This window comes from Suricata suricatta, chromosome 6, assembly GCF_006229205.1.
Source record: "Suricata suricatta isolate VVHF042 chromosome 6, meerkat_22Aug2017_6uvM2_HiC, whole genome shotgun sequence".
In the NCBI taxonomy this organism is placed as follows: Eukaryota; Metazoa; Chordata; class Mammalia; order Carnivora; family Herpestidae; genus Suricata; species Suricata suricatta.
In genome coordinates this window covers 76,700,627-76,725,897 of record NC_043705.1, presented here as the reverse complement: position 1 = coordinate 76,725,897, position 25,271 = coordinate 76,700,627, and the positions used below count along the sequence as shown (strand labels likewise).

General features: G+C 35.4%; 1 long non-coding RNA gene across 3 annotated transcripts; it reads left to right on the top strand.

Moving 5' to 3' along the window:
- The first annotated feature begins 383 nt into the window (after nt 1–383).
- Nucleotides 384–24,833, top strand: LOC115294504. 3 transcript variants are annotated; one of them, XR_003909924.1, is made up of 3 exons: nt 384–542; nt 19,947–20,101; nt 24,661–24,833. It is a non-coding gene; the product is annotated as an uncharacterized LOC115294504 (long non-coding RNA). The 3 variants fall into 3 exon arrangements; XR_003909923.1 differs by having other exon boundaries at nt 19,887–20,101; XR_003909922.1 differs by lacking the exon at nt 384–542 and adding an exon at nt 19,699–19,785 and having other exon boundaries at nt 19,887–20,101.
- The last annotated feature ends 438 nt before the right edge of the window (nt 24,834–25,271 follow it).

Here is a 25,271-nt window from a genome sequence, read left to right as displayed (position 1 = left end):
ACAGGGATCTTAAGAACCTTAGTTAAGCTCATCCATCTTGCCATATATAAGCCACCGTCTACTGCTACAGCTTGCTATCACCCTGTCCTAGCTACAATCTCTTGTTCGGCTTTGCCTGGCGGTCTTGTCTCATTTGGAGCTATAAGTAAGAGTTTTGCCTTTGATTCATGAGTCTCATTCACTGTGTTGTGTTCCACCACCAAAAGAATCTTTAAAACAATGGACACTGTGAGATCAGGATGACATGACCTTGACGACTAACTCTTGGATAACTTCATAAGAGAATGTTCTCATCTCATTAATTGGTCCCAAGCTACCATATGGACAGTGTGAACTAGCTAAAGCCTTGTTGCTTGCCACTGTGCCTCCAGGTAGGCGTCATGACTTTCCTTATCTAAATATCTTGGCCATGGGAATACTCAAAATGAATACTGTTAATTGCCTAAACTTCTTGGGCGAGATACTAGCACAGATGAAGCCTACCTTAGGGTGAGAGGAGTGACAGAACACTTGAGTCACATCTTCTCAAGTTGAACATTCAGGTATGTTTCAGATCAAGGCTGCATTTAAGAGAGGCCTATTTTAGGGGCCTATCATTTTTTTGCTATTGGTGTTTCTTTATGGTTATTCAGGGGCAGGACTCTAGTGTGTCTGTGTGTTTGGGGTTGAAGGAAAGCATTGGTTAGGCTGCCAAACTGTAGAGAAATGGCACCCTGATCTCCTTGTGCAGGTGTAACTAATGGCCTACCTTTCTTGGCTGCTACATAGATCACTTTTACCATCAGCAAACTTCAGATACCCAGATGTCACAACACTTGAGGAGGTAACTCCTCCCCCAAACATTAGGATACTACTTATCCCCCATGGAGTACTAGATATTACTAGTAGTTGTCAACATATCATTTCACTTCTCAGAATATGCAATGCCAGATTTTTGAAAAAGATATTCTATGAAACTTTCATTTCTCTGATAGATTACAGGGATCTGGTTTAATGGAAAGGCCCTAATGGGCTCCTCACAGAACTCCTATTTAAGGTACAAAATAACAAATGCATCCATAAATGGGTTTCTATCTTTCCCCAGGCCTTAATCATTCTTAATTCAAACCCTCCTGGCCAACTCACACTTCACCTCAACTTTAGCAAAATCTTCCCATCATCCTTTTCTATATTTAAAGAGGGATAGGTCTTGCCTCTGTGTTTATAAATACATATTATTTATGAGGTTAATACTCTATACCCCTCTTTTTATGGGTTTTTTATTCTGCCTCTATCTCAGCAGGGCTGAAGCCAGCTGGAGGGCACATACTCTTCTAGTACCTATTAACCATAGATCATCTCATAGCTATTTGTTCCAGATGTACCAGGCACCTGTGCATCTATCAAGGGTGTAGCTAAGCTATACACCTTGTACTGCTGCCTTGGCATCCATTTAGTTTGCCCTAATAGATAACAAAATGTGTCAGTGACCTTAAACTGACACCAGCCCCCTCAACCAATTGTGTGACCTAGAGAGCAGCCCATAGAGTCACAAGCAAATAAAAGTTCCTGATATGAATTCCTCAATAACCCCTGTGCTCAACAGTCTTTACTGCTTCCCAACACCTTTGCCTTACGTGTTCCTTAAATAAGTGTCCCTTGTGAGTTTCCCAAAGCCTGCTCTTTGGTTTGAATTGGCCAAGCAAGCCTTTGCTTGGGAACCCAAAGCACTTAACACATTGATTATAATAAAGCCATGTGCTCCAGGTACTATAGCACATCTTTCTGTACTCTACCTTGATCTCTCCATATGGCCCTTTGATATATACCTGGTATTTCTTCTAGGAACTATAATAAGAAACTCTCTATTTCAACTCTTCTTATGGTCTGCTGTTAAACAGTGGGTCACCATCTGGCACCTTATACTCCAAAGTATTAATTTGATAGATTCATAACACCATCTTGTATGAGCTCCATTGAAGACTGAATTTCTACTACTCAAAAAAATCTTCTGTAATATTCAGGTTTTAAAATTAATGTTCCCAGGCCATTCCCATAAATAGAGTAGACTACCAAGAAGGGAGATTAACAACAACAACAATACAACAACAACAAAATTAAAAAAACTCTCCTTAGTAAATAAAAATAAAATTTAGAGATAATAATGGAATCAACACCGTATCTCATATGAAACCAAACACCCCTTCCTTGGTAAAAGTACATGCTAGAGAAAAATCAACATTAGGTAACAAAAGCCTATCAAGTGCGGCTGCACACGATTCTGTGGACTGCTGGTCTTGTTATTATTGGTGTGGGTAATTTCACTGATATGTGATCCAGAGGCCTAAATTCTCTAAATAAGCTGTTATTTCAACCAAACACAGCAAATGCTGAAGCTCCCATGCCATTAAAACCTGGCTTGCCTGCCATCAATCAGATCAAAGACTGAAACAAAGAGTTACTGTCATTGACTAAATTGGAGGGCATGCCTACAGGCTAATGCTAAAGCTCCAGTTCCAACCATAGATACTTTAACTGGAAAACCTGACATTCTATCAACAATATGTCCCCAAACTGGGCTATACAATTAAAGTTTTATCTTCAGCAGAATCCCTCTCTTCATCCAACTGGGCAAAACCCAGGACTGCTGAGACCTTAGCTGGGCCACCCCCAATAAGGGCTTTAATTTGATTGTGTTGCGTTCCAGTGATTTGCTCTAATTACGGCAGTATCAAAGATGCTGGCATCATCTTTGCTAAGTGGGTACCCACAAAGTCCCTTGACCTTAAAGATATTTGCAAGTCAAGCTCCCAGATCCAAAGTTGCCTTAAAATTCCACAACTGGCTCAGTCTTATTATAATTCCATAGAGACACAAGAATATGACCAACATCAAACCAAGTGAAAATTCAATAGAGAAAAATACTCTAGTTCTATATCCCAGATGACAATGCCTTGGCTCCAGAGTTCAGGTCTTCATCACCTAGGAGATAACTTCATTTCAGAGCACTTTGGCCCAGCCAAAGACCTCCTTACTGGAGATGATTTTTTTTTTCCCTTGCACCAGAAACACCTTCATCTCAGACCCTAAGATCACTGACCTAGCAATGTCTACAGAATGGGCCTTCCAGGACATTGACAAGTTGGACTTGGCATATTGTTTTTCTTCCTTTGATATTAGAGATTCCTTATAAATGATTAATTCACTACTTATTTAACCCCTAATTCTCTTATACTTGTTCTCAGCCAAAATGTATACACCTACACTCCTGTGCCTGAAAGGAAATCAGATAGAGGTTAGCATTATCTATGCCATTCAAAAAATTAATGGAGGGGCTCCTGGGTGGCTCAGTCGGACTGATTTTGGCTCAGGTCATGATCTTGTAGTTTGTAACCTCAAGGCCCTCCTTGCGCTCTGTGCTGACAGCTTGCTTTTGGAGCCTGCTTTGGATTCTGTGTCACCCTCTCTCTCTCTGCCCCTTCCCCACTCACACTCTGTCTTTCTCTCTTTCCAAAATAAATAGACATTAAAAATTTTAAAAAATATTGGAGGGGTGCCTAGGTGGCTCAGTTGGTTGAGTGTCTGACTTTGGCCCAGGTCATGGGTTCGAGCCTGGCGTCAGGCTCTGTGCTGACAGTTAGCTCAGAGCCTGGAGCCTGCTTCCAATTCTGTGTATCCCTCTCTCTCTGCCCCTCCCCTGCTCATGACCTGTCTCTCTCTGTCTCTCAAAAATAAATGTTAAAAATTTTTAAAAATAATAATAATGGAGGTTATTGTTTTTCCAACGGGGACCTGTTTCATATCACTCACCCCTTGATGCTTTGGCAAGAAGACTCCCTCTCTTCAGGACCTTCTCTTATTCCCAACCCCAGTTTCTCACTATGACCTTTACCCTGCATTTCAGAAAACACCCACCACAGCTCCTCCCTCTCCTTGGTTACAAACAACTACCATGGATTTACCTTAGTAAACTCTCAGTTCATACCTTCCAACAAGGCCTGCCACTCTGACTCAAGGAATACACCAAAATATTACTCTAATTTAAAAAACATGCAACTCCTATTTTTAATACATTTTACAAATCTACCAAGATATTATTGGAAATTCTGATTCCTGATTTTTTTTTTTTCGGCTAATGCCGTATCATGGGAAACTTAGTTATGGGCTGGCCTACAAGAACTTCCTACACTTCCATTTGACTTCCTCCATTTATTCTCATAATAAAATGTTTCTGTGCTGTTTGGGGCAATTTATGATGTCATACTCTTGAAATTTCTCTACTATTTTGGCCGCTCAAACACACCAAATAAGCTCAAAACTAATGTCAAGACATCAAGAGATTAACTGTAATATAATTTTTGTTGTTATTTTTTTTCAACACTGCCTTTATCTCATTCTGAGGCCCAGCTTTGAGGCTATCTGGTTATCCTTCTTGAGTAGCTGACTGTGTCTACACCTACTCTTAGTCCCTTATGTGGCTCATATACTCCACAGCCACTATACACTAGCCTTCACTCTCCAGGAGTAATATATCACACATCTTGGGGCAATCCTCACTCACAAAAGTATGTCCTTGTCTTACAGACCTCTGTAGTTTGGATCTATAAGAATAATAAATTCTGTCTTACATCTATATCAGTGTCATTGTGTTATGTTCTGCCATCAGGAACCAATAATTATTAATCCTATAAAATATGTATACCACAGATACTCCTGGCAATAGTGTATATGTGGGATTAAGTAGAGTTAATATATTCAAGAAAGTTAAAGAAAAACAAAACCAAAAAAAACATTGCTTCTTCTCTAGGTAAAATAGCTATGTTCTGTTTTGGAGAACCCCAAATATAAGATACCATCAGTGTCTCTCCTGCCAGGTAAAACTGTTATTTCTACAAACTAAGATGAATTCAATTTAAAGCTTGACATTTGGTTTTCAAACTGTGCACATCATCTTTCCAATCTTTCACCAATGTCTCTTTCTTATGTAACTGTCTGCAATATGAAAGTGTAGTAAATTTCTGACTCCTGAGTATCTATGATTAGTTTAAGATATCTACAAAAATTAATGTAAAATGAGTAAAAACTATAAAGGTAATAATTGATTTTTATGCCACTGCCATAGTAGGTTGGTGGGTTCTATTTAGTAATGTGATCATGAGAGTAATTAGAAAGAAAACAAAACACAGGTTACACATATAATAAATACTATTAGGCAGTTTTTTATTATTAATTTAAAATGTTTACATTTAGAGAGTGATGAGCTTTATAAACACACTGCCTACATTCCTTTATTTGCAACATATTAGGCAAGTCAAGTAACTTAATCTTATATAGAAGATATATAATGTCCATATATAGATGCTTATAGTAAGTACCTCATGGGTTGAAGTACTAAATAAATACTATATGCAAAGCATTTCGTGGAGATCATGTAGCATGAATTTGATAATGTATTGTTATTACTTAATAAATAATATTTTAATTATTAGCATATTAAGGGATATCAAAGCACGAGGTATTTAAATAAAATAAAATAAAAACAACTTTAGCTTGAAGTAGGTGCTTGATGAATCTATGAATTTGGACAAAATATGAACCAGAAAGATTATGTAAATTATCCCCATGCCTTCCTCCAAGAGGTGGGAACCTATAACAAAGTACAGCATTTTAAAGTCTTAAAATGCTTAAAATGCCTGCATTGTTGTTAAAAGAATTCCAAACATTCCAAGTAACAAAACCTGTCAAGAATCATTGCTGTGCTCTTGAGAACTCTCCAAAATCTCAGATGTGCACAAACCATTTTACTCATTGTAGTCTTTATTTCAAGTTACTTAAACACAAATCTAGCCTTTTCTTTGCTTTGGGAAGAAAAATCTGCTACTATTTTGAGATACTCTTCAAGTTTTTACGTTATTTTGAATTTTCTAAAACATTTTTGTTGTTTATTTTTGAGAGACAGGGAGAGAAGGATCATGAGCAGGGGAGGGGCAGAGAGGGAGAGGGGTGCACAGAACCCGAAGCAGGCTCCAGGCTCTGAGTTGTCAGCACAGAGCCCAACATGGAGCTTGAACCCACAAACTGAAAGATCATGACCTGAGATGAAGTCAGATGCTAAACCAACTGAGCCACCCAGGCGCCCCAAGTTTTTATGTTACATCAAGGAAATGTTACCACTGGATTTAAATGAATACATTTCCCCTCACATTTTAACAGTTCATTCCATTTTTCAAACTATATTTCTAAACCCTTGTATACATGTTCCCTTGTATTATTATTATTCACACAGGCTATAATTATTAGAAAATTATTATTTTTGCTATATATCGAAAGCAGACCATGTAAGCAAATGTATTCATAGAAACTGAAGTCTTGTAGAACCAGTTATTAGTATTCCATGAATAAATACATTCATGAAAATATGATCTGAAGGCATAGTTCTTCTTAAAAAAGACAAACGGATGTTTATTCATTTTAGTTTTTACAGAAGAGTTATTCTGATACACACTAGGATAAATGATCTATGTAAAAGTGCTAAAATGATATCTATCCAATTATGTAGAAGGCTTTTTTCTGTCAAATCAATAGGTTCTATCAACCCCATATGGTAAAGTATTAAGTGGAAGGTAACTCTTACATATAAGCTCACCTATTCATGATTTCAACGTATCTCTATATTACATGAATGTTAAAGAATATTTATTTTCTAATATGTAATTGTGATGCCAGACATTAGAAAACATAATTACCTACATAGTTAGGTAAAGTACCTAACAGATAGAGAAAATAAAGTAATACATAGTATTCTTTAGTATTCATTGAACTTTAGTATTCATAGTAATTCTTTAAAGTACAAAATTTTATTATATAATCCATATATAAGTAACTATGCAAAATTACACTTGATATTTAAATTACTTTTAAATTGGATATCAGAAGTAAAAATATATTGCAGCTTTTTACTTTTATCTTCCAATCGAATAAGTATATGTTAATTTTCTTAATTTTATTACTTATGATTTGAACTCTACTTGAGGTAAATTATGTTTATGTAAATTCCTTCAATGCACATATTATTGAATTTCATAATTACACATTTTATTAGACAGGGTTCTCCAGAGAAACATAAATGAGAAAATGTGTATGTGGGTGTGTGAGTGTGTACGAGTGTGTGTGTATACATACACACAAAGAGATTTACTTTCAGGAGTCACCTCGGTGGCTTTGTCAGTTCAAAATCTAATCGGGGAGGGTGGCAGACTAGAGAGTCAGCAGAGAGTTGCAGTTTGAGTCCAAAGGCAGTCTGCTGGAGAATCAGGAAAAGCCAATGTTGCAGATGAGGGGCAAAGGCAGTTTGATGAATTCCTTTCTGGCTTGGGAGAGGTCAGCCTTTTATTCTCTTAAGGCCTTCAATTGATTGGTTTAGGGTCATCCACCTTATGAAGGGTAATCTGCTTTATTCAGTCTAATGACTGAAATGTAAATATAATCCAAAAACACCCTCACAGAAACATCCAGAATGTTTCATGGCCCAGCTGAGTTGACACATGAAAATTAACCATCACACATACACCTTTCTATTTTCTTTGCAGTGAATACAATAAGTAAATGGACTGACCAGAAATAAATAATTTTGATATATTTTGATTCAATATCATACTAAGGTCTTGGTATAGCTGATTACTGTTGTGCTAAAACTGATAATATCAGTGATGAGGCATATTTTCCATCATATTCTAAAGGTAATGATATCCCTTTTTTTTTCCATTTGACAGAGACAGCGTGTATGTGTACACACACGCAAGTGGATTGGGAGGCTGGAGAGAGAGAAAGGGAGAGGATCTTAAGCAGGCTCTATGTTCAGTGAGAAGCCCGACACAGGGCTTGATCCCACAAACCTGGGATCACGACCTGAGCCAAATTTGAGTTGGATGCTTAATCGACTGAGCCCCCTAGGCACACCCAGGTAAAAATTTCTTAAAAGAGCTCCTCTCTTATATTAGGAAAACTATCTAAAATATCACAATAACATTATCATGAGTCTTAAGTGATTCTTACTTCTATTAGAGAAGGCTGGCTACAGTCCCACCAGAATACAGAATACAGAAAAACCTGTAATTTTGTTACCTCACAGTTAGAATCTGTATTTTCCGTTTCATAGAAGAACTGAAAAGTATTAAAATAAAACATAACAAAATATAAAAAAATTTTCCCTAAAATGGGATCCCTTAAACTGTTTAACTTCAAACAATATCAATATCCTATTTCTATTTTTTAATGTTTATTTATTTTGAGAGAGAAAGCATGAGCAGAGAAGGGTCAGAAGATAGAAGGGGACAGAAGAGAATCCAAAGCAGGCTCAGTGCTGATAGTGACAAGCCTGATGCGAGGCTTGACTCATGAACCATGAGATCATGATCTGAGTTCAAGTCAGACATTCAATTGACTTAGCCACCCAGGCACCCCTCCTATTTCTATTCCTTTAGACTTAATAACTTGAAATACTTTATTTCCTCCATCACTTATATAGTTACTTAACTTGGTATAATATTCTTTCCTGTTTCCATATTAAAGTAGTCTAAGCTTGCATTCTTTTATGCTTGGATTTTTTTTTTTTTGGTTTTTCATTCTTCTCATTAGCTTCATTAATTTTCTGATAAATTATTCCATCATCATTTTCTAGATTAGGATGTGAAAATAATACTCCTCAAACATTATCTTTGTGGACATTTAAAATTTTATCAAACTTCAACCATTGAGCAAAATACTAGTCCAAAATACATCTACAGAAAATAAGTTCCACATATGTATTTGAAAATATCATGGTACATCTCGTTCTTGTAGATATACAGTTAACACCAGCATCATCAAATTCTGAGACTTCATCCATACATACAGTGACCACACATTTATCTACCAGGCATAGTATCTACTATGTGAAGACTCTGTTCTGTGCACTAAATATATAGCTGCAAATAAAACAGGAATAAAATTCATATTCTTAAATGTATATGCCACATATTAAATGTTATAATGGAAAGTAAAAAGAGAATATGATAAATAAGGTAATGCTTTTTTTCATGTTTTATTGAGTTATAACCTAAGGAGAGTAAATCTCATGTGTGTGGTGCAATTGACTTTTTTATATATTACTAATGAGCACGTAGACCACAATCCAAGGGATAATATTGCAGAAAGAGTGGTCAGGAAAATTCTCACTAATTAGGTAACATTTGATGAGAAAGGTGAAGCAAGTGAAGAAGTGAGCATGTAGCTCTCAGAAAAAATAATTACACTTTAATTTAGGTGATACTTTCCAATGGTTTGATCATGCAATCCATTACCTACAGAACTGTTAAATCCTGAAGAAATGTCCTACATAATATACTGAGGTATGTAGGTGTGATAGATTCAAATTGGCTCTGATGCTGCAATATTTTATCTCCAAGGCTCTCAGAAATGACCTCTCCTTACCCAACACAAATGCTTTATTCCATAAAAGATATATAAGAATCAATCCTTACACTTATATTCACTACTTTTTTTTTTCTTGGTGTACAGAATTCTTTTCACTAATCGCTCCTTTTCCTGGTCAACTACAAAACTCCCTCAACATTCTAGGAGTAAACTTAGTTTTCTCAGATCATAACTGTACCTTTAATACCTCTTTTAAATTTGACCCTGGACACTACAATACACTACAAATAATTTTCTTTTTTTCTAAAATGTTTATTTTGAGAGAAGAAGAAAATGCGTACTAGTGGGGAAGGGGCAGAGAGACAAGGACAGAGAAAGAATTCCAAGCAAACTCCATGCTGAGCATGGAGGTCGCCTCAGGACTCAATCCCACAAGCAAGAGATCATGACCTGAGTCAAACTCAAGTGTAGGACACTTAACTGACTGAGCCACCCAGATGCCCCACAATTTTTTCTGTATATGTTTAATTTCATTTTCATAAGCATGTAGTTCATGTTCCATTTGTTTCTTACTTAAAATTTCTATATCTATAATGAGATTTCCCATCAGATCACTCACTAGGTGTAATTTTCCTTATTTTCTTGAGCATATTTATACAGTTGTCTGTTTATTCTAACTTCTGTGTAATAGCAGGGTTAGTTTTTATTGATTCTTTTCCCTTGTCTAAAGGTAGTATTTCTCCATTTTTCACATATTAAGAACATTTTGATTGCAGGCTGGACATTGTTAATGGTACAATGCAGAGAATTTAGCTTCGTTATCTTTCTCTGAAAAGTTCTGACTTAGACTCTGGCAGGCATTTGAATTACTGGTACATTCTCTTCATTTTGTTAATCATGATTATTTTATTATTACTATTATTTTAGGAAAAGTATGCTATAGTTTATGCTTAGTTCGACAATATGTCCCTTACTGTAGGGCATGTGTTTTATTTTTAAGATGTGTCAGATCGCTCTATTCTGGGTGAACTATAAAATTCCAGTGTCTTTCAGCAGTATTGTACTTTAGGAAACTTGATTCATTTTTCATACCAGTAGCATCTATTCTCTTCTCAATCTTGCACTCTCACCTGTGAATGTATATTCCAGAAATCAATCAGGACTCAAGGCTGAGCCCTTCACAAATGTCTACCTAATCTAATACCCTCTAGCAACTTGTTTCTCCTCACAATATTGCCCATGAATTCCAGCCACTTTGTGTCACAAAAATGCTCTCCATGCCTCCTAACTATAGAGACCATCATACTCTGTCAGGTGTCACTTCCCTGTGTGACAGTCAAGAAAGGTGAACTCTGGGCTGATCTCACATGCTTCCTTTCTATAGAGAATTAAAGTCCTATGTTGCCTCTTGTCCAACACTTAAAATGAGTTGCCACACATATTTTGTCTTCTTTTACAGTTTGTGTAAACCTCTGAAAGATCTTATCTAATACCTGTTGCTCTATTGTGCTGGATATGGACTGTCACTCTGTTTGTAACTTTAAATTTTTTTTTCTAATCAAATATTTCACCTACTCCTCACAAAAGCTATCAACACTGTTAAAGCAGGTCTCCTTTCTTATTCTATCTTCATTCTTCAGATTAAAAATAAGAGATCACTGGAGTTGTTTTAATTATAATGTTTAAATTTTCTTCAAGTGGTTAAAATTTCATAAAATTCTCAGACTATCATCCATGACTCTTATCACATATACCTTTGCTTAATCTATTAAGCTGCAGTGATTTCTACTTCTGCAACACTTGTATGATTAACAAGTCATAATGATTACAAATTACACCAGAAATAACTTTAAACACTCAGTTGCTTACTATTTTGTGTTTATTTATTTTGATAGAGAGAGAGTGAGAGAGATCATGTACATGACTGAGAGAGGGGCAGAGAGACAGGTAAAAAGAGAGAATCCCACGAAGGTTCTGCACCATCAGTGGAGAGTCTGGTGTGGAAAATTCATGAACCATGAGATCATGACCTGAGCAGAAATCAAGAATTGGATGCTCAACCCAGGCACCCCTACTACTTTCTTATTGTCTTCTAAATTTTTAGATAATGAAAACTTCCTTAAGATTTCAATTTTTCTTGCTATCATTTGTTTGAGCTTTTTATTTCTAAGTCTCTGAGAGAAATAATAATGCCAGATAATTCAAGAAGTACATCTACCTCCTTTTACATAATTCTTACAGAGAAATGAAACAAAAAAATTAAGCCTTTAATTCCAATGTTACTATAAAAGTGTTAGAATTGCCTTCTCTCTCATTTTATCCTGTTAAGTCTTAACAACCTGAGATACTATAAATAGTTACTGTTACTTACATATTTTTATTTACTAAAATAACAACCTCCCCTAAGTCAAAATTCCCACCCCCCCTCATATTAAGGAAAACCGCTAAATTCCATCACAAATCAATAAAAAAATCTGTCCTTGGTAAAAAATACATTCAATACAAGTGGTCGGCAAATTGTATCCCAAAAAACTGTAGGAGGTAATTGCAATTTCCCTACTAGTAAACAAATTCTTCTCTCACAGCCTAGTTTCCAGGGATTTACTGTCAGTGGGTTTCACAGCACTGAGCTAGAAATACATAATGAAAGGGAGGAAATAAAGAACTATTTAGCTTATACTGATCAAGAAATAGAACTATATTTTTCGGCACCACTGCTATTTCTCAGCAGGTTACATATGTACAGCCTGATATACATTCCAGATCCCACAGGCCCTTGAAACTTAAAGACCTCAGTGTCCTTGGCCTTCTTATGACTTACAAGAGACATAAATATAGTTTGGGGATTAGAAGTAGAGGCACTACATGTTGCAAATTTTGAATTGTCAATTAAACAGCATCAGTGAATCCTGAGTAGAACTGCCAAGGGCATGTTTGTCTAAAAAAGGATGGATTAACCACACAGTCCCTACTGACATTTAAGATACATATCTGTGATTCAGGACACTTGAGGATCCATATCTAAACAATGTGATCACATTTCAAGTGCTGGAAGCAATTTTTGTCTTAGTAAACTGAAAAACCCTCGATCAAACAAAGAAAAACTCTCAAGATATACTTAACTTTGTAAACTATTTGTCAGCAGCATTTGTATTCACTATTCATACATGTGATATTAAGCAGGTACAAAAACACAAGGTCCCTTGGATATGGTTGTATTGAATATAAAAATAAAAGACTAAGTGCCATTTCTGTACTCTATAGCTTTTGTTGTTTGGTGAAGATAGTTTATTTGCTTTTATGAGAGGAGAGATTAATAAACAGGAAAGTATAAACGCTTGAGCTGACAAAAATTTAGAGTGTTATACGTTTTGTCTTATTATTCAAATTAATTGTATTTCCTTTCACAAAGAGGTAAAATAAATATAAAAAATTAAAACAAAATCAAAATAGTAAATCTCTGAGCTCGTAAAAAAGACTGCAATCTCTCCCACTCATTTTTCAAGAACTTCTCATAGCAATTTTTTCATGAATTGAGGGAAACTGAAAATGTTTATTTTAAATAATCTTAATTATATTTTCACTTTTATTTGTGTAATTCAGTGATATAACCAATATATTATAAAAACATATAATATATAACATATGTATGTAACATATAATATTTATTTTAAAAAGACTTGTACAAGAAGGCGGAGAAGCATGGGGACCCTGAGTTTGTCTCATCCCTGAAACACAGCTAGATCAGCATCAAACCATTTTATATACCTAAGAAAGTGATCTGAGGATTAACACAACCATCTGCATAACGTGAGCCACAGATATCTGCAGGTACATGGTGCTGAGAGGTGAACTGGGGGACAGAAAAGCCACGGAAGGTAGGGAGCTGTTTATGAGGAGAGAGAACAAAGAAAGAGAAAGGAGAATAATGCATCACATTGGGATTATGCAAAAGAGCACTCCCCAGAAAGTATCTAGAGACAAAGAGAAATAAAGAGTAAAAACACTCACAGGGTACTGAACAAGAAATCTGTACCTGGAATCACTGACAGGAAGAAAGAAGAGACTTTCAATACCACCAGAATTCTATAAACAGAGGAGCTCAGAGTCTGAAGCTTTGGGACTCAGTGTCTGGCAGTGCTCTGGTAAGGCAACAAGGCGAATCCCCAGGAGCAGGCAGCAGGATGTGAGGGATCCCTATGCCACATGGAGAGAAGTGGTACTCCTCCTTGGAGTGTGTTTAGTAGAGTTCATAGGTTTTCTCCACAGGCAAAAGTCCCATCGGACCCAGGGAGCATCCACGTTTGCTGGTTTTAGGACAAAGACAACAGAGTGTGGCAAAACCTGGAGCCAGCTGTGTAGTGTGATTTGCCATAACTTCTGAACCTCTACCACTACATAAACAGAAATGTTTTCTAGGGCAAGCCAGCACCTGGCCATATCTCAGCAAGACATTCCCCCAGAGAGTTGGCATGGATCCAAGTCATGGGAACTCTGAAGTGTTCACTTCTGAAACACTATACCATCTGAGATAAAACTCAGGAGGGAGGTGCAGCCTGGCAGATAGACAGCTTGGACATGGATAGAGTAGGGGCAGGGAGTGAACAGAGGCCTGAGACAAAGGAGTGGTACTTGATCCCAGATTGTGAGGATGCCAACTTCCTATGCCAGAGACTAGGGAGCTGGGTGAAGCCATTCCACCTCTCTCTCTCACACACACACACACACACACACACACACACACACACACACATGCAGGCCATACTGATCCACCCCATTAAGCTAAGCTAAGCAGCACCAACTAGTTGAGAATGGAACCATTATACCAGCCATGTCCAATTGTGCCCACTGAGCACATTTCCTAGAAGGCCAGCACAAGTTACTCCACCTGCTTAGTGTATTGACTATATAAAGGCTTCATAGTTTCAGTTCTAGGGGAAATTGGATGTAACTTCATTTGGATTTCATTCTGTGTGCTGGTTAATTTATTTGTTGATTTTCTTTGCTTCTGTTTTAATATAATAAAGTGTTTTCTTTTCTTCAATTTTCTTGGATATAGAAAGAAAAAAAATTTCTTTTATATTTTTACTTTATTTAAAAAAGTCTATTTAGTTTCCTTTGTTTCATTTCATTTTATTATATAAGTTCTTTTTAATTTTTTGTTACTTTTATCTTTTCTTTCCCTTTTTTTAATCTATCCAACCAAGTTTCTTTCAACAACCAGACCAAAGTACACCTAGGAGATAGCTTCCTTTATTTCATTGTTTGCTTTGTTTTTTTATTTTGTTTTTTTTTCTTCCTCCCAAATGACAAAATAAAGGAATTCATCTCAACAGAAAGAACAAGAAGAAATTGACAGCCAGGGACTTAATCAACACAAATATAAGCAGTATGTCTGAACTAGAATTTAGAACCATGATAATAAGAATACTAGCTGGGATTGAAAAAGTATAGGGTCCCTTTCTGTGGAAATAAAAGAAGTAAATCTAGTCAGGACAAAATTAAAAATGCTATAACCAAGATGCAATCTCAAAGGTATGCCACAATGGCAAGGATGGATGAAGTAGAGCAGTGAATTAGTGATGCAGAAGATAAAATTCTGGAGATAATGAAGCAGGAAAAAAGAGGGAAACAGGGAAAAGGGCATGATATAAGACTTAAGAGAACTCAGTGACCTATTAAAAAGGAATGACATCTAAATCATAGGAGTCCCATAAGATGAAGAGAGAGAAAAAGGGGCAGAATTTTTATGTGAGCAAATTATAGTGGAAAACTTTCTTAATCTGGGGAAAAACAAAGACATCAAAATTCAAGAAGCGCAGAGAACTCCCATTAAACAAAAACCTATCATCACTGAGACATATATTAGTCAAATTCACAAAATACACAGACAAGGAAAGAACTATGAAAGCAACGGGGGTGGGGGAGGTGGGAGTCCTTATCCTATAAGGGCAAACAGATCAGGTTTACAGCAGACCTACCCAGAGAAATTTGGCAAGCCAGAAAGAGTGTCAGGATATATTCAGTACACTGAATTAAAAAATATGCAACCAAGAATTCTTCATGCAATAAGGCTGTCATTCAAACTAGACAGTGTGATAAAGAGTTTCTCAGACCAACAAAAACTAAAGAAGTTTGTAACCACTAAACCAGCAGCATAAAAAAAAATTTAAGAGGTATTCCTTGAGTGGAGAAAAGACAAAACAAGAAAAAAAAGACCAAAAGCAAGAGAGGTTAGAAAGGACTAGAGAACATCATCAGAAAAACCAACTCTACAGGTATCTCAATGGCAATAAATTCTCCAATCAGAAGAAACAGGGTATCAGAATGAATATGAAAACAAACCCATCTATCTGCTGCTTAGAAGAGACTCATTCCAGACATAAAGACACTTGCAGATTGAAACTAAGGGGATGGAGAACCATTTACCACGGTAATAATTATCAAAAGAAAGCTGGAGTAACCATACTTATATCAGACAAACTAGATTTTAAAATTTTAAAAAGACTGTAGCAAGAGATGAAGAAGGGCATTATATCATAACTAGGGGGTCTATCCACCAAGAAGATCTAACAATTATAAATATTCATGCTCCCAATGGGAAAGCACTCAAATATATAAATCAATAAATCACAAGCATAAAGCAACTCACTGATAATAATATCACAGATATAGGGGACTTCAACACCCCCAGTTATAGCAATGAACATATCTTATCTAAGTAGAAAATCTACAAGGGAACAATGGCTTTAAATGACACCTTAGACCAGATGGACTTAATAGATATATTCAGAGCATTTCATCCCCAAGCAGCAGAATACATAATCTTTTCAAGTGCAAATTGAACATTCTACAGAATAGCTCACATATTGGGTCACAAATCAGCCCTCAACAAGTTCAAAAGGATCAAGATTATACCTTACATATTTTCAGACCACACACTATGCTGGTCTTTCAGACCACAAGAAAAAATTTGGAAAGATCATAAATACCTGGAGATTCAATAACATCCTACTAAAGAATGAATGGGCTTACCAAGAAATTAAAGAGGAAGTTAAAAAGTACATGGAAGACAATGAAAATTAAAACAGGACAGCCCACAACCTCTGGGATGCAGCAAGGACAGTCATAAGAGGGAAGTATAGAGTAATCCAGGCCTTCCTAAAGAAGGACAAAAGGTTCAGGTACACAACCTAACCTTACACCCCAAGAGCTTGAAAAAGAAAGCAAATAAAGCCTAAAACAGCAAAAGAAGGGAAATAATAAAAAAAAATTAGAGCAGAAATCAATGATATCAAAATAAAAAAAAATAACATCAACAGTAGAAAAGATCAATAAAACCAGGAGCTGGTTCTTTAAAAGAATAACAAAATTGATAACCCCCCTAGCCAGATTGATCAAAAAGAAAAAGGAAAGGAGCTAAATCCTTAAAATCACAAATAAAAGAGGAGAGATCACAACCAACATTGCAGAAGAGAATATTATGAACAATTATTTGCTAACAAATTGGGAAATCTTGAAGAAATGGACAAATTCCCACAAACATATAAACATCCAAAACTGAACCAAGAAGAAATAGAACACTTAAACAGATCTAACCAGTAAAGAAATTTAATGAGTAACTGAAAATCTCCCAACAAACAAGAGTCCAGGGACCGATGGCTTTCCAGGGGAATTCTACCAAATATTTAAAGAAGAGTTCACACCTATTCTTTTGAAACTGTCCCAAAAAACAGAAATAGGAGAAAAACTTCCAAATTAATTTTATGAGATCAGCAGTACCTTGATTCCAAAAACAAAGACCCCACTAAAAAGTAGAACTATAGACCACTTTCCCTTGTGAACATGCATGCAAAATTCTCAATAAGACAATAGCAAACTGGATCCAAGAGTACATTAAAAAAATTATTTATCACAATCAAATGGGATTTATTCCTAGTATTCAGGGCTGGCTCAATATCTGCAAATCAATCAGTTTGATACATCACATTTATAAAAGAAAGGATAAGAACAACATGGTCCTTTTAATAGATGCAGAAAAAGCATTTGACAAAATACAGCATTTTTTCTAGGTTAAAAAACAAACTCAAGAAAGAATAGATAGGGATAAAAGGATCATATCTTATGATGATAAAGGCCATATATGAAATACTCACCACTAATATCATCCTCAATGGGGTAAAATTGAGATCTTTCCCCTAAGGTCAGGAACATAAGAAGGCAGTGTCTCACCACTGCCATTCAACATAGTGCTGGAAGTCCCAACCTCAGCAATCAGACAACACAAAGAAAATAAAAGGCATACAAACAGGCAAGAAGGAAGTCAAACTTTCACACAGATGATATGATACTATATGTGGAAAACACAAAAACTCCACCAAAAAACTGCTAGAACTGATATATAAATTCAGAAAAATCATGGGATATAAGATCAATGCATAAAAATTGGTTGCATTTCTAGACACCAATAATGAAGTGGCAGGAAAAGAAATCAAGGAATTGATTCAATTTACAAGTACAGTAAAACCATAAAATAACATAGCAATAAATCTAATCAAAGAAGTGAAAAATTTGTACAGTGAAAACTACTTAAAGTTTATGAAAGAAATTAAAAAAGACACAAAAAAGTGGAAAGCACACACACAAAAAAAATCATGTTCATGGACTGGAAGAACAAATGTTTTTAAAATGTTGATACTACCCAAAGCAATCTACATAGTCAATGAAACCATTATCAAAATAACACCAGCATTCTTCACAGGGCTAGAACAAACAATTCTAAAATTTGTGTTCAACCACAAAAGACCCCAAATAGCCAAAGTAATGTTGAAAAATAAAACCAAAGCTAGAGGCATCACAATGTATTACTTCAAGCTGTATTACAAAGCCATAATCAAGACAGTACGGTACTGTCACAAAAACAGACACATAGATCAATGGAACAGAATACAGAACCCAGAAATGGACCCACAGATGTATGGCCAATTAATCTTTCACTAAGTAGGAAAGAATATCAAATGGGTAAAAAGACAGTCCCTTCAGCAAACGGTGTTGGGAAAACTGGACAGCGACATGCAGAAGAATGAACCTGGACCACTTTCTTACACCATCTACAAAAATAAACTCAAAATAGATGAAAGATCTAAATCTTAAAACAGGAAGCCATCACCATCCTAGATGAGAAAACAGGCAACATCCTCTTTGACCTTGGCTGCAGCAACTTCTTACTCAACATGTCTTTGGAGGCAGGGGAAACAAAAGCAAAAATTTGCTATTGGGACTTCATCAAGATAAAAAAAAATTTCTGCCCAGAGAAGGAAACAATCAATAAAACTAAAAGGCAACTAATGGAATGGGAGAAGATATTAGCAAATGACAATCAGATAAAAGATTAGTATCCAAAATCTACAAAGAACTTACCACACTCAACACCTAAAAAACAAATAATCCAGCGAAGAAATGGGCAAAAGACATGAACAGACACTGTGCACTTCACAAACACTGTGAAGGTTCATCAAATAATTAATAATAGAACTCCTCTATGACCCACCAAGTTGACTACTAGGTATTTAACAAAGGATATAGGAGGGCTGATTTGAAACATGCATCCCAATGTGTAGAGCAACACTATGGACAAAGACAAAGTATGGGAAGAGTATACATACACACACACCACAATAGGATGTAGTATGCATGCATGTGTACACACGCACACACACATACACACACACACTGGAATATTACTAGGCAATCAAAGATAATTCAATCTTGCCATTTGCAACAACATGGATGGAGCTAGTGTGTATTAGGCTAGTGGAACAGGTCCGCCAGCGAAAAAGAAATATCACATGATTTCACTCATATGTGGAATTTAAAATACAGAACAGATGAACATAGGGGAAGGGAAGCACAAATAGTATAAAAACAGAGAGGGAGACAAATCACAAAAGACTCTTCATCCAGAGAATAAATGAGCATTGCTGAAGGGGGGGGGGGTGGAGAAGTGGGATAAAGCGGAGATGAGCATTAAGGAGGTCGCCTGGTGGGATGAGCACTGAGTGTTATATTAAGTAATGAACCACTAGATTATATTCTTGAAATAACTACTATAAGTCTTGTAAAGAATATTAATTTCTTTATTATTCAAAATCTGTTATATTCATATTGTTCTAGAAAACAAATTTCAAGGTAAAACTTTGAAGCTTAGATATTTCTTGAATATTCATCTTAGCCAACTTATAATATTGGTATTAATGGCAAAACAACTATTGATTTTCAGGATTGTAAAATAAAGCTAGAAAACCCACTAAACAAACAAAAAACCAGATGAGCTATTTTTGAAAGGACGTTATCATATTAGACTGCATCTTTTGTTGCTACCACTGAAACCTAGTAAGTTATTTACACACTGTGTAGACCCTTTGTCTTGACTTTGGGCTGGTCCTATGATACAATTTTACCAATAGAATACAGCAACACTTACACTCTTCCAGTTCCAGAACTAAAACTTAAGAAGGTATAGCAGTTTCTGCTTTTGAAGCTTTGAAAGCCAGATCCTGTAAAAGGTTCGATTACCCTGAGACCACCAGATTGAAAAAAAGCCCAAACAGCTCCATAGACGTGCACAACTGGAGAAGAACTGAAGAGTTTGGCTGTCAACACCAACTGAGCTTTCAGTCAGTAACCAGGATCAACTCTCAGCCATGGAGTGAGTATATCTCTGACCTTAAAATCACGCCAGAGGACCAGTAGGAGTAAAGCAGTAGAACTGACAAGTCAACCCAAAGAACTGTCATAGATGTAGTTATCATTTTAAAGTCATTAAATTTGGGGTAGAGATAACTTTTGGAGAGAAGGAGAGAGGGAGAGAGGAAGAGGGAGAGGGAGGAGAAAGGAGAGAGGACAGAGGCAGAGGCAGAGAGAGAGGGAGAGAGAATCCCAAGTAGGTTCCACACTGACAGCAGGGCTTGACTTCATGAATCATGAGATTATGACTTGAACCAAAACCACAAGTCGGATAGTTAACCAACTAAATCAGTCAGGTGCCCTTAGGGTTGAAACAACTGTCAGAGAGAATAAATGCTGCTATGAACATTATATTAGTTAAAATTTTGCTTCAATCAATTTTAGTTGACACATTTAATTATCATACAGAGAAACTTTATTTTAACAACATCTCTACGATTGACAAAGCTGAAACATCAGGGCAAAGGGGAGTCTGAGTGAATAATAAGAAAAATTCAGAAGTCTGTGGGCCTACCAAAACCGTGTTTTAATGCTTGAGCTTTACAAGGGCTAGATAAAGCAAGGTGAGCAGAAAAATGATTGTGGTCTGGGTTCATCTAACAAAATATTTTCATACTTACTACATGAAAGGAAAAAGATATACAGTAAAGTATATTTTTAGTGACAGCTGAAATAGTAACACCAATTTGTTGTACTCAAATATTAAATATGTATGTATATGTATATATGGTTACAGAATCCTATTAGATATTTTCATTCATAAAAATATATACTGGAAAAAATCCAAAATCTTGGCTTTAAACATGTAATTGCTATGTTTACATAACTGCTATTTTTTAGTTCAAAACAGTAATTTCATTCATCTCTTAGCAACACACCCACATCCTTTGTGCCTTATGCTTATACAACTGCAGTTGCCTCCTACCTAACCCTCTTCCCATCACCATTCATTTTTCCATATTGCACTATATTAGACTTCATTTGTGTTGTTTCTTCAAAGACCTATTATAGCTCCACTTTATTCCACATTAACATTTAAAACCCTCTATAAATGACCTTATTATAGATGCTTGTGTGATATGTCTGTATGTACATGTTTTATATGTTTTTATCCCTGTTGTCCCCCAAATAGACCTTTCATTCAAGGACATTAGGGTTTCTCCTTGTTCCCTGACTTATGAGACACATTTTATTTTTATTTTTTTCTTGCCTTTGATTACATGTCACTTGTTGCATTGACTAATCTTCATCAAGCTTGCTAACTATCAAAATATCTGCGATGTACAATGATCTTCAAATTTCTTCTACTCAAGAACTCTTAATGAATGATAAAAAACATGCAATTCTAGCACATTTAAAGTGATATTTTAAAAAGTCATCATAAGTCTAAATACATGAAAATGATATAATTTCCAGCATGTAGCATATATTATTATCAAATAAGATGATTATGTAAGACTGTAAAGTGCATCTACCATAATTGACATGTCTTGTAATTTTAAATCCACCTCACACTTTTAAAAATAGGTTTGTCCTTACTAAATAGAATTTTCTATCAATTCTTTTTTAATTCATGAATTCATATTTCTGTCCCACTTGCTCCAAAAAATAGTTTTCCTAATACTACATAACACAAATTTTTAAATTGAAAGTTTTTATTGATGAATGTATCATAATTCTTTAAAACAAAAATATGCATACAGATTGAAGTTATAAGTTTCCTGGGATGAAAGGAAATTCTTTTGAATATTATTATGTAGCTATTATAATTTTATAGCTGATGAAAACGCAACATATATCTTACATATTGAAGTTATTTAAAAATAAAGTATAAGACTTCAACTCCACCATGCTGAAGTAACTAGTAAGGGACATGTCCTCTCATAATTAGATAAACAAATAAATGGACACAATCATAAAATAACATTGGATATTGGAGATTGCAGGATTGTGATGCCCAAAAGAAACAAAGAAGATTTTTTCTGATAGTTTTAAAAAAAGGTTAAAGAAGCCAACTATATGGTGTTTATAAAAAATGCATTTTAAATTAAAAAATGGAATGGTTAAATTTTAAAATAGGAAAAATTTCTGTACACACTCAAATAAGAAATCCAAATGACCATAAGGAATAATATCAGAATATAGAGAACTATTAATGATAAAAAGACTACTTTATAAATATATATATAAAATACTAAATATGTATATGCTAAATAACAGACCTAAAAGATGTATGAAAAAAAATTTGAGAGAACTGAATTGAGAAATTGACAAATCTACTATAAGTATTGGACAACTCGAAACCTCCTCATCAGGAGAACAAGTTGATCAATAATGAGTACGCATATAGAAGATCTACACAACACAATCAATAATTTGACTTTGACCTGCTTCTAGAACATCATTTGCAACGACAGCAGAATCACATTCTATTCAAATGCATAAGCAACATTTACCAAGATATATTATGTGCTGTGTTGGATAACACATGTAAAAAATTTGAAACAATAGAGCACGTTCCCTCATCAAAATGAATACAAATTAGAAATCAGAAAAACTATCAGGATCATTCACAAATAAGAAATTAACCAATATTCTTCAGAATCATTAATAAATTTTACAGAAGAAAATGATGAGATTTAGGAAACATTTTGCATGGAATGAAAAAGTCAACATAGTATCATGTTTGTATGACATATCTAAAATAGTACAGGGGCGCCTGGGTGGCTTAGTTGGTTAAGCGTCTGACTTCAGCTCAGGTCATGGTCTTGTGGTTGGTGACTTTGAGCTCCATGTCAGGCTCTACACTGACAGTTCAGAGTCTGGAGCCTGCTTTGGATTCTATGTCTCCCTCTCTCTTTCTGCTCTTCCCCCACTAGCTCTCTCTCTCCCTCTCTCCCTCTTCCTCAAAAATAAACATTAAACATATAAAGTTGTACTTAAAGGGTAAATTACAGCTTTGTCTATGTTTGAAAAGAAGAAAGATCTAAAATCAATGGCTGCATCTTTCATTATGAGACTCTAGCACAAGATGAAACCCAAAGCAAATAGAAAGAAGGAAATAATAAAGCTAACGGCAAAAATTGATAAAGTAGAAAATGGAAAAGTAACAGAAAAAAAAATAAAACCCAAGTCTGGTTTGAAATAAAAAGCAACAAAATGTATACACTAGCAAGACTGACAGGAAAAAAAAAAAAGGACAGGTTAATAAATTTAAGAGAAGTAATCACTACAAACTTAAGGGTATTTCAGATATTATAGCATAAAAGAATATTCATAGTGTACTATGAATAAATTGGTGATAATAAATTCAAATACTTAGATAAAAAACACAACTCTCTTAGAAAACAAATTGTCAATTGTCACAGGAAGAAATTAGAAAAGCTGAATTCCCTGTATGTCTTACAGAAATTTAGTTTGCAATTTAGAATATTAAAACTGTCACTTGTGACTGGCTTAACTTTTATTCCTGGAATTTACTTCTATCCAATAGGTACCTGAGCTTTCAATATTTATTGAACAGAATGTTAACCTTACATTCCAATGGGCCCGTCACTTCCCATTTAAAAAATTTAGGGAAATTTATTTGGGGAAAAGTCACTTTGACATTACCATTATTTGTAAATCACAGAGTGACATTATCATTATTTGTTAATCATAGAGTAACAACCTAAATGTTTATAAGTTGTACAACAGATGAAATGCAGCAAAACAAAGGGGCCCTAGAGAATTTGTAGTCAAGTAGCTCTGCTATCTCTAGTGTTAAGCAAAACAAAAGCATGATTTGTCTAGTCTCTTTGATGTTTACCTATGAGATGTAATTAATGTTTTCATTCAAAGACTTTTCACATGATTTAGCACAGCCTGACGCACAATTTTAAATCCATCCATACGTGTCACAATTATTGTAACCTGATTTGTCCAATCCAAGTCAAAATATAACTATAGTGACACTTAGACTATGTTTCCCTTTTCTTGGAATGTTAGTTTCTCCATTTCCCTATTTACTGATTTGATTACAAGCAGAGAGTAATATTTATATTACTAGATTTTATATTCTGTAGATAACTGAAATTTAAAAACTGACAGTAAGATAAGTTTACAATAAAAGGCAACATAGGGATTGAGAAAAATGGAATATCTTAGATAGGCTTTGAAAAATAAACTGTGTTCTTCATTTCCACCTATTGTATTCTTTCCTGCCCATGAACAAATCCTCCATAGAGCTTGCTGTGAAATTGAGCCATGTATCATGACGTACCATTTTAGCCAGGCCAGTCACTGCCCAGGCAGAAGTTGCAGATTCCCACCACACCTTCAAACTGCATGACAAAGAATTGCCCAGCCAGGATTCCACCCTAGCTTACCTAAATTGACAAAAAATTTCTAAATTACACTGTTCCAGGGCTCCTGCATTGACAGGAAGCAGTCAAGCCTGACAGCCCTTTCCCCCTTGTCCGTTATCTTGAAATCAATTGCACAGCCTGATGCACAGAATAATGGCTGTGGACTATTCTGCAGGACTTGGCCCATCTGGTCACTGAGGAAGACAGCATTGCCGGCTTCCTATCGACCTGGGAGGAGCATGCTGCTACACAGAGGTGACCTCCATCTCTCCACCTGGCACTGCTATTGAAGAAATCAGTTTCACAAGTGTGCTCATTCAGAAATAAAAACAACTTTGCACCAAGGTATATTCATCTTTGTCTTTAATTAAAGAGCTCTGGCCACTTTGAGATTTAAGAAGTGTAAGCAAACAAAAGGACATGCGTTCTCTGCATCTGGTACCATACTTTGTGTAAGTCCCTCGGTTAAATTCTTGAAAATATAAGATTTCAGTGGAGGAAAAAATGAATTTGGCTATTTTATGAAATCCCATATATTGCACCTTTGAAGAAAATTCTTATATTGGTGACATAATATTTTTATTAGCAAAGTTGACTAATGTTACTAAAAAGGTTAGTATCTCTCAAGCTGGTTCTCTCAGGTAAAAGATCAATTTATACTTGTTTGAAGTTGATTACATAGCTCACTTGTTTCACATTTAAAAAGAACTGTGTTATTGGTGAATTATAATAAATGGACCCTGAATCTATGCAGACTCCTAAGTGCTCCTGTCTTCTTTGCTGGAA